Source organism: Ursus americanus, chromosome 17 (assembly GCF_024610735.1).
Source record: "Ursus americanus isolate L20-20 chromosome 17, mUrsAme1.1.p, whole genome shotgun sequence".
Lineage (NCBI taxonomy): Eukaryota > Metazoa > Chordata > Mammalia > Carnivora > Ursidae > Ursus > Ursus americanus.
This window is the reverse complement of record NC_142143.1, coordinates 57,229,880-57,243,342: the sequence shown is the minus strand read 5'-3', so window position 1 is coordinate 57,243,342 and position 13,463 is coordinate 57,229,880. Positions and strand designations below refer to the sequence as shown.

At 34.9% G+C, this 13,463-nt stretch overlaps 1 pseudogene; it reads right to left on the bottom strand.

Annotated features, from left to right (window-relative positions):
• Positions 1-9,864: 9,864 nt before the first annotated feature.
• LOC123791202 (olfactory receptor 6C2-like) lies at positions 9,865-13,116 on the bottom strand (annotated as a pseudogene).
• Between the last annotated feature and the right edge of the window lie 347 nt (positions 13,117-13,463).

Here is a 13,463-nt window from a genome sequence, read left to right as displayed (position 1 = left end):
GCTTTTGTTTCTCTTGCCTCCAGAAACATATCTAGAAAGATGTTGCTGTGACCAATGTCCAAGAGATTACTGCCTATGTTTTCCTCTCAGATTTGGATGTTTTTTTGTCTCTTATTTATGTCTGAAACCACTTTGAATTTATTTTTTGTGTATGCTATAAGAAGGTGGTCCAGTTTCATTCTTTTACATGTTGCTCTCCAGTTTTCCCAACACCATTTGTTGGAGAATGTCTTATGTTGCCAGAGTCAAGGGAAACAAAAACAGGATACAAAACTCTGAGACTCAAATTGTGGAAATTGTATTGTGTCTTTTAAATAGTACCCCTATTGACCTGCCAGTGAATTTTTTCTGCTGGTATGTAGATCTTGGTTCCAAAGGGAAGAATGAATCTGTTAGGCAACACGGCAATAGTTCTATTGAAGTAGAAGCTGAAACTACCACCTGTCCAATTTGGGCTTGCCACTCTGTTGAACCAATGGTTATAGAAGTAGGTTATTATCCTGGCAGGGGTAAATAATTCTGATTATCAAGAGCAATTTATGGACCAGAGAAGACTATAACTAGAATTCAGGATATTGTCTATGATACCTCTTTATTATCTCATGACCCATGATAGATGATAAAGAACCAACACAGAAACAACACAAATCACAGACTTGTCAAGAACGAAGATTAAGTTCACTCCATCTGGAAAGATTCTATGACCAGCTGACATGCTAGATGAGGGCATTGGAAATACTGAAATGGGAGCAGGCATAGTCTCTTAGCAACTTTGAAGTTTATTATATAGTATATTGTCTATAATTACTATGCTGTGCATTAAATGTCCAGAATTTATTTTACTTACTAGTTGCAAGTTTGTTCTCACCACACACACAAAAAAGATAATTACGTGACATGAAAGGTGCTAGCTAATGTTAAAGTGGTAATCATATTGCAGTATATAAATATTCCAATCGGACATGTTGTACACATTAAACTTACACAATGTCGTATGTTAATTATATATCAATAAAATATAAAAACAAGCAAAAAGAAATGGGAGGAGAAATAAATTTTAAATATTATCTATTGCCACATGAGTAGTTGTAGAAATCAAGACAATAATAGTTTTATCTTTTCCTTAACACACACATTTATTTGAGCAGCAATTATTCTTTTATTCATAAATAAGTAAAAATATGTTAAGACAATGAAGTAAAACATTGGGGTGTGAGAAAGGTCACGTCCTGCCCCCTAACATGCATAGTCTCTCCCATTATCAAGATCCCCGACAAGATATTTGGCTAGCACAGGCCCTATAAGTAATAGTACGGTCTCCAGTTGATAAGTTGTATAGGAACCTGCGAATACATACCATTTTTAATGAGATTTCTAACAAGGAGAAGTTCTGAAGGAAAAAATACATAGGTGTTCTAAGATGGGAATTTGTCAAGGTAAGACTGATAATGGTCAGGTTCCATTTATGCTCAGAATATGTGTCAGAAAGAAAAAGATAAAAAGGAGAACTTGTAGCTGTGTATCTTCTGTAAGTCCTAATAAGATGAATGTTGTTATTGCTGTGTGATTTTTCATTATTTTCTTCGGTATTTTATGCAATCTGCATGCAATAAGAGAGAAAGAATCTGAGCTCTTCTCAGTGATCAAAATGAACATAAATTCCCTACTATGGACTATGAGAAACAAACTGAGGGCCTCAGAGGGGAGGGGGGTGGGGGAATGGGATAGACTGGTGATGGGTAGTAAGGAGGGCACATATTGCATGGTGCACTGGGTGTTATACGCAACTAATGAATCATCGAACTTTACATCGGAAACCGGGGATGTACTGTATGGTGACTAACATAATATAATAAAAAAAATTAAAGAAAAAGAACATAACTTCCCAGAAAGAATAAAGACCAAATTATTCCAAATTAGTTTCTCCTGCATTTTATTTATTTATTCATTTTCATTTTTTTTCAATATATATTTTATTTTATTTATTTTTTATAATAATTTTTTATTACGTTATGTTAGTCACCATACAGTATATCCTCAGTTTTTGATGTAATGTTTCATGATTCATTATTTGCATATAACACTGAGTGCACCATGCAATATGTGCCCTCCTTAATACCCACCAGTGGCTTATCCCCGTCCCCCAATCCCCCCCCCTGAAGCCCTCAGTTTGTTTCCCGGTGTCCATAGTCTCTCATGGTTCATTCGCCTTATGTTTACCCCCCATTCAGTCTTCCCTTCCTTCTCCTACCGATCTTCCTGCTATTTCTTATGTTCCATAAGTGAGTGAAACCATATGATAATTGTCTTTCTCTGCTTGACTTATTTCACTTAGCATAACCTCCACCAGTCCCATCCATGTTGCTGCAAATGTTGGGTAATCATTCTTTCTGATGGCTGAGTAATATTCTATTGTATATATGGACCACAGCTTCTTAATCCAGTCATCTGTTGAAGGGCATCTCAGCTCCTTCCACAATTTAGCCATTGTGGACAATACTGCTATGAACATTGGGGAGCATATGGCCCTTCTCTTCACTACGTCTGTATCTTTGAGGTAAATACCCAGTAGTGCAATTGCTGGGTCAAATGTAGCTCTATTTTTAAGTTTTTGAGGGACCACCACACTGTTTTCCAATGTGGCTGTACCAACTTGCATTCCCACCAACAGTGTAAGAGGGTTCCCCTTCCTCCACATCCTCTCCAACATTTATTGTTTCTTGCCTTGTCAATTTTTGCTATTCTAACTGGCGTAAGGTGTTATCTAAATGTGGTTTTGATTTGAATTTCCCTGATGGCTAATGATGTGAACAGTTTTTCATGTGTCTGTTAGCCATTTGTATGTCTTTATTGGAAAAGTGTCTGTTCATATCTACTGCCCATTTTTTGATTTGATTATTTGTTTCTCATGTATTGAGTTTGAGAAGTTCTCTATAGATCTTGGTAACCAATCTTTTATCTGTAGTGTCCTTTGCAACTATCTTCTCCCATTCTGTGGGTTGCCTCTTTGTTTTGTTGACTGTTTCCTTTGCTATGCAGAAGTTTTTTTCTTGATGGAGTCCCAAAAGTTCATTTTTTCTTTTGTTTCACTTGCCTTTGGAGATATGTCATGAAAGAAGTTGCTGTGGCCGATGTCGTAGAGGTTGCTGCCTATGCTCTCCTCTAGGATTTTGATGGATTCCTGTCTCACATCAAGGTCATTCACCCATTTGGAGTTTATCTTTGTGTATGGTGTGAGAGAGTGGTCGTGTTTCATTCTTTTGTATATAGCTGTCCAATTTTCCCAGCACCATTTATTGAAGAGACTGTTTTTTCTCCACTGGATGTTTTTTCCTGCTTTGTCAAAGATTAGTTGACCATAGAGTCGAGGGTCCATTTCTGGAGTCTGCATTCTGTTCCATTGGTCCATGTGACTGTTTTTGTGCCAGTACCATGCTGTCTTTGTGATCACAGCTTTGTAGTATAGCTTGAAATCAGACAACATGATGCCCCTGCTTTGTTTTTCTTTTTCAACATTTCCTTGGTGATTTGGGGTCTTTTTTGGTTCCACACAAATTTTAGGCTTGTTTGTTCCAGCTCTTTGAATAATGTCATTGGCATTTTGATCAGGATGGTGTTGAAAGTGGAGATTGCTCTGGATAGCATACACATTTTAACTATGTTTATTCTTCTGATCCATGAGCATGGAATGCTTATCCATCCTTTTGTGTCTTCTTCAATGTTTTTCATCAGTGTTCTGTAGTTTCTAGAGTATACAACCTTTACCTCTCTGGTTAAGTTTATTCCAAGATATCTTATGGTTTTTGGCATTCTTGTGAATGGAATTGATTCCCTAATTTCTCTTTCTTCAGTCTCATTGTTCGTCTATAGAACTGCAACTGATTTCTGAGCATTGATTTTGTATCCTGCCACATTATTGAATTATTGTATGAGTTCTAGTAATTTGGGCGTGGAGTCTTTTGCGTTTTCCATATAAAGTATCATGTCATCTGCGAAGAGAGAGTTTGACTTCTTGTTTGCCAATCTGAATACCTTTTATTCTTTTTTGTTGTCTGTTGTTGCTAGGACTTCTAGCACTATGTTGAATAATAATCTTCTGTCTATTTCTTGCTTGGATTATTTGTTCTTTGGGTATTGAGTTAGATAAGTTCTTTATAGATTTTGGATACTAGCCCTTTATCTGATAAGTCATTTGAAAATATCAGCTCCCATTCTGTTGGTTGTTTTTTGGTTTTGTCCACTCTTTCATTTGCTGTGCAGAAGCTTTTTATCTTGATGAACTCCCAATAGTTCTTTTTTCCTTTGTTTCCTTTGCCTTTGGAGACATGTCTAGCAAGGAGTTGCTGCATCTAAGGAGGAAGAGGTTGCTGCCTATATTCTCCTCTGGGATTTTAATGGATTCCTTTCTCACATTTACATCTTTCATTCATTTTGAGTCTGTTTTTGTGTATGGTGTAATGAAATGGTCCGGTTTCATTATTCTGCATGTGGCTGTCCCATTTTCCCAACACCATTTGTCAAAAAGACTCTTTCTTCCATTGGATAGTTTTTCCTGCTTTGTCAAAGATTAGTTGACCATAGAGTTGAGGGTCCATTTATGGGCTCTTTATTCTTTCCATTTATCTATGTGTCTGTTTTGTTCCAGTACCATGCCACTCTCTCTCTCTCTCTTTAAAATAAATAAATAAAAATATTTAAAAAAAAAGATAATTGCCTAAAATAGCTATGGTAGCTGTAACATTTCATTTTAATTCTTCCTTCTCTGGGAATTTACTTATTAGATAATCCTTTCCTCTTCTAATTTAACATTTTATTGAAAATAAACGTATTAAGAAAATGTCTTTATAATGTCTGAGCAAATAATTTTGATATGGAGTCAGATTTAAAATCTAAAGCTTACTATAACTTTTTTTAGAACTAATTTATCTTGTTGTTTTATCTACTAATACTGTATTTAATTTCATGCAGGCTTATACCATTCCTGTTCATTCACTCTCTTGCACATGGTCTATATGCAATGTTCTTGTACCTCCATCACTTTCTCTCTGCTAGTTTCAATTCTGGCTGCTCTGTGGCTTGTTTGTCAGAGATGAATGGGAAATCAGTCAGTTTAGATGCTCACATTTGATTTTTTTTCAGCTTTTTGCTTAGCAGCCTATTACCCCGTGTTTCTGGAGGAAGAGCTAGCACAGTGACTGGAACAGAGGCCCTGTCTGTCTTTGATTCCCTGTGATTCCTGTAAACTAAAAAGCACAAACACCAAGGACATCAGCTGTGCAAGCTAGTTAGTTAACACATTCTATCATGTCATCTCACCTTTCAATCTCCTCTGCTCCCAAGACAAGGATTTCCATAAAGTAGGCTGGCTATCCTGAAGTTAGGGTTCTAAAGGCTATTAGGTCTTCCAGTCCAATCTGCAATTTTTTATATCCCTTTCCAGAACTACATTTTTTATTGAGGTAACATTTACATAACATAAAATGCACCATTTTAACTGTTTCACTGTGTGCAATTCAGTAGCTAGTCGTACATTCACACAGTTGTGCAATCATCACCATTATCTACTTTCATAGCATTGTCATCACCTCAGAAAAAACCTTCATACCTATCAAACAGTGATTCCCTGTCACTCCCTTCCTCCAGCCCCTGGCAACCATTGATATGCTTTCTGTCTCCAGGATTTGCCTATTCTAGATATTTCATGTAAGTGGAATCACAGAATATATGCTGCCTTTTGTGACTAGCTTCTTTTACTTAGCGTAATGTATTCAAGGTTTATGCATGTTGTTGAATATCAGAAAGTACTTCATTCTTTTTTGTGGATAAAAAATATTCCATTGCATAGATATACCACCTGTGTTTATCCATTCATCAGCTGATGGACATTTAGGTTGTTTCCACTTGGGCACTATTATGAACAATGCTGTTATGAACATTCACCTATAAATTTTTGTGTGAATCATAGAATATTTAGATGTGCTTTCTAATATTTAAAATTGCTGGTGATATTATTAGAGAGGCATAAAAAATTGGAGGGGTGATCATATACATTGTTTTCTAAGCCAGGAAAATCACATTAGCTGTAGAAATATAGATGAATCATATTTTATTTGAAATGTGTTCTTATGCCTAATATCTGAAAGTCTTAGAAAAGAAACTTATAATTAAAATATTGTTGCTACATGCCATTATCATCATTACGTGCTCTTAAAATTACCCAAAAATCCAAAAGGGATTTAAGGAATAAGGGCGAATTTAATAATAGTTTCACATGGTGCTCTGGGTGTTATATGCAACTAATGAATCATCAAACTTTATATAAAAAACCAGGGATGTACTGTATGGTGACTAACATAATATAATAAAAAAAATTTAAAAAAAGACAGAAGAACCAAAACTATAAATATGTTAGGATTAATAAAATATAAAGACTGAAAAAAATAAAAAGAGAATATGATAAGTGATAACATCAATCAATGTAAGATCATAATGTTGACAGATGGAAAACAAAGCATCATTTCTTAAAGTTATGAAAATGTTTGAGCACAGGTATAATCATCCATATGTTGTGCAAAATGCAAGCTTCTTAATAAATACCAAATACTAGGTTTCAATAAACTAATAACATTCTAACATTGCATATGAACATGAAATTCTAGAAACTAAATGAATCCATTATTAGGGCATTCAATAGCTTTTAGTCATTTGTAAATCAACTACTCTCAAATGAGGAAATGATTTGATAATTTTAGGACAGTCCATATTTTATCATGACCCCTTGTGAGGCAAATCCACAATGAGTCATATTATATTGAAATAATTGTTTCAGTCCAAGCCAGTTTTTGTAACATTTTTGTGATTTAAACTTAAAGACATGTTCCAAATATAGTACAAAGTAAAACAAAGACAAAAAACAAAAAATAAAATAAAAAATAATACAAAGTCCTACATATGCCCTTTATCTAGTTACACTTGTTTACATTTTGTATGATTTGTTTCATCATTCTCTCTCTCTATATATATATACATGCATGCACTTTATATTCTATATATATTCTTATATATACAAACATATATATATGTTTATAGTATTGTCATCTCACCTTTCAATCTCCTCTGCTAAGCATATATATATATATATATATATATACTTTCTAATCCATTTGATAATAAGTTGGACATTGTTTCTCTTTATGTATTTCAGAGCACATTTCCTAATAAGATCATTATGTTACATAACCAAAGTATAATGATCAATATTAGAAAATCTGTCATTGATATATTATCTAATCCATAGTCCATATTAAAATTTTATAAATTTTTCCAAGTGATGTCTTTTACATCTTTCTATCCCTTCTAGATCCAGCATAATGCATGATTATACACTGCACTTAGTTCTCATTTCTGTTTAGCTCAGTTAATCTAGAACAGCTCCTCAGCCTATATTTCCCCTTATTGTCTTGAGATTTTTGAAGAAGACATGCTACTCAAGCTCACCTCATTTTCAATCAAGGTTAAACTGAGGTTTGGGGTTTTTTTTTTTGCAGGAATAAAACAGAAGTGATGATAGATTCTTCTTAGTCCACATTTTCAAGAGCCATATAATGTTGGTTTTCCCACTGGTGGTGATAACCGATTGTTTGGCTAAGGTGGTCTCTTTCAAATCTCTGTAGACTGCAAAGCTACTGTTTTCTCCATGTAATAATAGTAATTTATTAGGAGATATTTTGAGACCGTATGAATATCTTGTTCCTCATGAAACTTTCATCCACTAGTTTCAGCATTCATTGATGATTTGCTAGCTTAATCATTACTTCTATATTGGTATTTAAGTATATTTTACTATAAAGATGGTCTTTCTTTTCTCCCATATATATTATTCATTTACTATAAAGCAATATTGATTCAAGGATACTCATTTTACTCAGGAAGTTGTAATTTATTAATATCATTATTTATTTGATATCCAAATTACCCAAATATGGTGAGTGGGAACTTCTTTTAATTGGATCCTGAACTTTGTTTATATGTCCTCTTCACTTTTCGAGTACTTCTCAAAAACAAGGTGATTTTAGCTCCCTTAAACTTTCTTTGATCAGCTCAAAATAATGCTATCGTTTCTCCAGGGATCCCAGGTTCCTTTTAGTTAATGATATGTAAAAACCAATGTGGGCATTGGTTCTGTTGGTGTGTTATTGCTTACAAGCCCTCTCAGAAGACTCGTGTGTGTGTGTGTGTGTGTGTGTGTGTGTGTGTGTGTAATACATTCATACTGATACTTCCAATTCTAATATAAACTCTTCAGGTTGCTTAAGAAATGGGTGTAATTTGGTTCCCCTACAGTGAGAAGCCTCAGTATCATTTTCTTCAATGCCACACTTGAATAAGCCTAGCGTACACAAAGCAATTACAGAATTGATCATTGTATCACTGGAAAAAATAAAGCAAATATCCAGAACTCAATTTTTTCATAATCTTTTAAACAAAATTTACTTCTGAAGAAATGGACAAATCTTAAGTATCCAATTTGATGAGTTTTGACAAATACAAGCCATAGTCCTGTTAATTGTCAAGATCAATCATCAATTATGGGTTCTACTTTGAGTTATACAGTACTTTTGTTATGATTTCATTAAAAGTAATCAATAAGTATTTTCAAGAATACTGACTAGAGAAATGTATGGTAACTGTAGACATAGACAAGAACAAACACCACTGACATGTATGGAAGATAATCTTGAGCAAATAGTTTAATCACCACTATGCTATACACCAGTTGGCATATAGAGTAGGAGAATTACAGAGCTGTGGCATCTATGTGTCTTAAGAGCTGACACTTAGAGTGACCTTAGTTCTGGAGAAAATAAAACATAATTCTTTCATTAAAGAAGTCATTTGACTTAGAAAAATTTATATTTGACATCATTTACCATGAAAAACTTGTACAGAATTAAAAACTAATAAAATTCGTCATGTACTCCCATTTAGTCAATAGATTCATTGACATGTTTACAAGATTAAACTTTTATTTTTTTAAAAAGATTGTGTGAGACCAACTACATGCGTATTAAATCACATTTTATCTTCTACTGCCAACATTAAAATTTAGCCAACATAAATACTAAAATAAAAACCACACAAATGAAATGTATGACAAAAACTATGCTTTCTTACGGTGCTAACAATTGACATTTCAAAAAATTACTTTACAAAATATTTCTTTACATCATCCTTTTAAAGTGTAAGGTCTCTCGGAGCATCTAAAACATATTTAATAATGACAAAATTCAATTTATCTAAAAAATTTTAAAGAACATGGCTTCTAAATAAAACATGGTACATTTATTTAAATTATTTAACAAATACAGTTCTCCAAGCACCTGCATTGTATAATACAATCTCAACCTTTCATTTTATTCTGCAACATGTCTAGAAAAAAATTTGTAATTTTATATTTCTTACGGAGAAATGTTTCACTTTGAAGAACAGAAAGTTAAAGTCGGAATGTATAGAATGGAAAGAGTTTCTAAGCTCAGGTAAACTGAAGTGATCCAAATAATTAAATATTAAAGATCAATTCTTTTTTTTTTTTAAAGATTTTATTTATTTATTTGACAGAGACAGCCAGAGAGAGAGGGAACACAAGCAGGGGGAGTGGGAGAGGAAGAAGCAGGCTCATAGCGGAGGAGCCTGATGTGGGGCTCGATCCCAGAACGCTGGGATCACGCCCTGAGCCGAAGGCAGACGCTTAACGACTGTGCTACCCAGGCGTCCCAAAGATCAATTCTTAAACTGGAAGAATCAAAATAGTTTTTATTCACTGTTCTTTTTATGTTTTTATGATAATTATTTCAACAGACAGTATTATTTATCCGAAGCAGAAAATATCTTACTAAATACATCTCTGAAGGCTTGTTTAACTAGCTGGTTTCTGAGAGTATAAATGAATGGATTCAACATAGGGGCAACTGAAGTATTGAGCGCAGGGACTCCTTTGCTTGAAGTGACTCTTTCATTTGCAGATGGCTTTATGTACATGAATATACAACTACCATAACTGATGGACACAACAATCACGTGAGAAGAGCAGGTAGAAGAGGCTTTTTTCTTTTGCTGAACTGAAGAGACTTTTAGAATAGTCTTGATGATGCAAGAGTAAGAAAGGTGCTAAAACTAGTGGATGAAAGTTTCATGAGGAACAGGGTATTTATTTTCAAAATTATGCCAATAGAAATGATTTATTTATTAAAAATTTTTTTAAAAGTTTGTATTTATTTATTTGACAGAGAGAGAGAGAGCACAAGCAGGAAGAGTGGCAGGCATAGGGAGAGGGAGAAGCAGGCCTCCCACGGAGCAGGGAGCCCTATGTGGGGCTCCATCCCAGGACCCTGGGACCATGACCCAAGCTGAAGGCAGATGCTTAACTGACTGAGCCACGCAGGTGCCATGCTAATGGAAGTAATTTAAAAGATGGGAGCCTGGGTGCCTAGTTGGTTAAGTGTATGCATTTGTCTCAGGTCATGATTTTGGGGTCCTGGAATGGAACCCTGAGTTGGGCTCCCTGCTCAGCGGGGGAGTCTGCTTCTCCTTCTCTCTTTGCCCCTCCCTCCCATTTATCCTCTCTCTCTTGAATAAATAAATAAAATCTTAAACAAAAAAAAAAAGGATGTTTAGGTGCTATTTTAAAGCCCACTTTTATATTTATTGATTTTTTAGAAAAGATTTGTTTATTTGAGAGAGACAAGGCAAGCAGGAGAAGGGGTAGAGGAGGTGGGAGAAGGAGAAGGAGAGAATCTCAGGCAGACTCCCTGCTCAGTGAGGAGTCCCAAGTGGGGCTCGATCTCACAACCCTGAGATCATGACCTGAGCTGAAATCAAGAGTTGGCCACTTATCTAAGTCATGCTGGAGCGCTTCAAAGCCCATTTTTAATTAATTAATTAAATAATTAATTTCCTTTATTTTATTTATTATTAATTATTATTTTTTAATTTAAATGCAATTAGCCAAGTTATAGTACATCATTAGTTTCAGATGTAGTGCTCAATAATTTATCAGTTGTGTGTGACACCCAGTGCTCATCACATCATGTGCCCTCCTTAAGCCCACTTTTAAAATTTAAAATTTATCTGTTTTGTATTTCCTTATTTTTCCCTATTTCTACTGGTTAGGTATCCTTGATACCTTCTTAAATCATTCACTTAGCTTTGTGTTGATGTGACTAATGGTCTTATTTCACCATCATTCAAAATTTGGTGTTCCAATTTGCTCTTACGCATTTATTCTAATTTTGTAACCTATGTTAAGTGGCATAATGTTTACATTTGTTTTTATATTTTTTATTTATTTATGTTTTAAAGATTTATTCATTTGAGAGAGAGAGCATGAGTGAGTGGGGGAAGGGCAAAGGGAGAGAATCAACAAGCAGAATCCCCCCTGAACACGGAGCCCATCATAGGGCTGGATCTCACCACCATGAGATCATGACCTGAGCTGAAACTAAGATTTGGATGCTTAATGCACTAAGCCACCCAGGTGCCCCTGTTTACATTTGTTTTAAATTAAATGTATGCCCTTGAAGTGACGTTTTGTCATAAATATAAGTAAATAATTAATATGTCTTATCAGTGTTTGTGAAGCTGTTTCCATCTGTTCAGTTCTGATTATTCCCAAATTCCCTTCAATATCTGTTTCCACTTGTTGTTTTCATTATTTTAATTAGCCTAGAATGCCTTATTTGGTTTATTTTGATGCATCTTTGTTGTTGCTGTTTTCTATATTGTATTTGGGTCTTCAATTATGATATTAATTTTGATGGCTTTGATTAGGGGAATAAACTAGTTTTGTTACTATGTAATGTGTCTGTTACAGAATTTATATAGTTTTAAATATTACTACTTTCCTTCCTTCCCTAGAACATTGAAGAAAAGACTTAAGTCAGAAGTGGAGATAAGTTTAATTACTTGGAATTATATTTTATAGTTTTACAGTGGGGTGAATGAGTTTGGTTTGAAAGAAAAAGGAGTTTGATTAAGGTGAGATTAGGATGTATTATTAAATGTCTTTGAAAGGGTTAATATGACTAGATTATAGGCACAAAGCAATGAAACAAGTCAGAAGCTGTAGTTATTTAGAGCACTTTATTCTTTCATTTTATACTGATTCGTCAAAACTTCAGGTTCTTTGGGAGAAATGTTATCTTCTTTATGAAATCATTAAAAGCTTGCTTCACTTGCTTATTCCTCAAGGTGTAAATGAAGGGGTTCAACAGGGGTGCAACAGAAGTAGTGACACCAAAACACCTTTATTTATGGCTACCTCTTCTTTTGCTGATGGCTTGATATAGATGAAGATGCAGCTGCCATAGGTGATGGAAACCATAATCATGTGGGACGAGCAGGTAGAAAAGGCCTTTTTTTCTTTGTTGAACAGAAGGGAATCTCAGAATTGTCCTGATGATGTATGTGTAGGACAGAGTACACACACTAGGGTGATAACGAGTGCAAATACAGCCACAAGGATAACCATTTGTTCTATTACCCACGTATCTGAACATGAGATCTTCAGGAGGGGACCTGCGTCACAGCCAAAATGATCAATGGCATTGGAGTCACAGAATTCCAGCTGGAGGCCCAAGCTAAGGGGTGGGAGAATGATCATCAAGCCAGACCCCAACAGCACAGGACGAATAAGGTGCACACCCTATTGTTCATGATGGTCATGTAATGCAGGGGTTTACAGATGGCAACATAGCGATCATAGGACATGGTGGCCAGGAGAAAAAATTCTGTTGCTCCAAAGATAATAATAAAAAATAATTGACTTGCACAAGCATTGTAGGTAATGGTATTGTCCCCACTTGATATACTGTACAGGAACCTAGGAATAGAGACAGTGGTGAATGAGAAAGAAAGGAGAAATGTCTGAGAAAAAAGTACATAGGAGTTTTAAGGAGTTTTAAGATGGGAGTCTACCAGTGTGAGGGTGATAATAGTCAGGTTCCCTGTCGCACTCAAGATATAGGTGAGAAGTAGAAAGATAAAAAGCAGGGTTTGCAGTTGTGGGTCATCTGACAGTCCCAGCAGGATAAAAGTTGTTATTGCTGTGTAGTTTCTCATCACTGACTTTTGAAATCTACCAATCAGCATGTGAAAATAAAAGATTTTTTATGAGGAGAGCAATATATGAATTATGTAACAAAAGACTGAGTATAAAAGCCAAGCAAACCAAGTCTATATTTATTTTCTCATTTCACATCATAATCAATATTCCCACTATTCAGTTAGCCTTCCTGAATATTCCACGTATGAGCAGTAAAGATTATTCCTTCAGAATTCACATTTCTGTAAAACAATCCGATGTTTCCCCAGATCATTCTTTGCTCCTCAAAATTTGCATCCATACATGTTGATTATAATTTATCACATGGATTGAATTTACAAGTAAGTTAGAGGGAAAAAAGGTG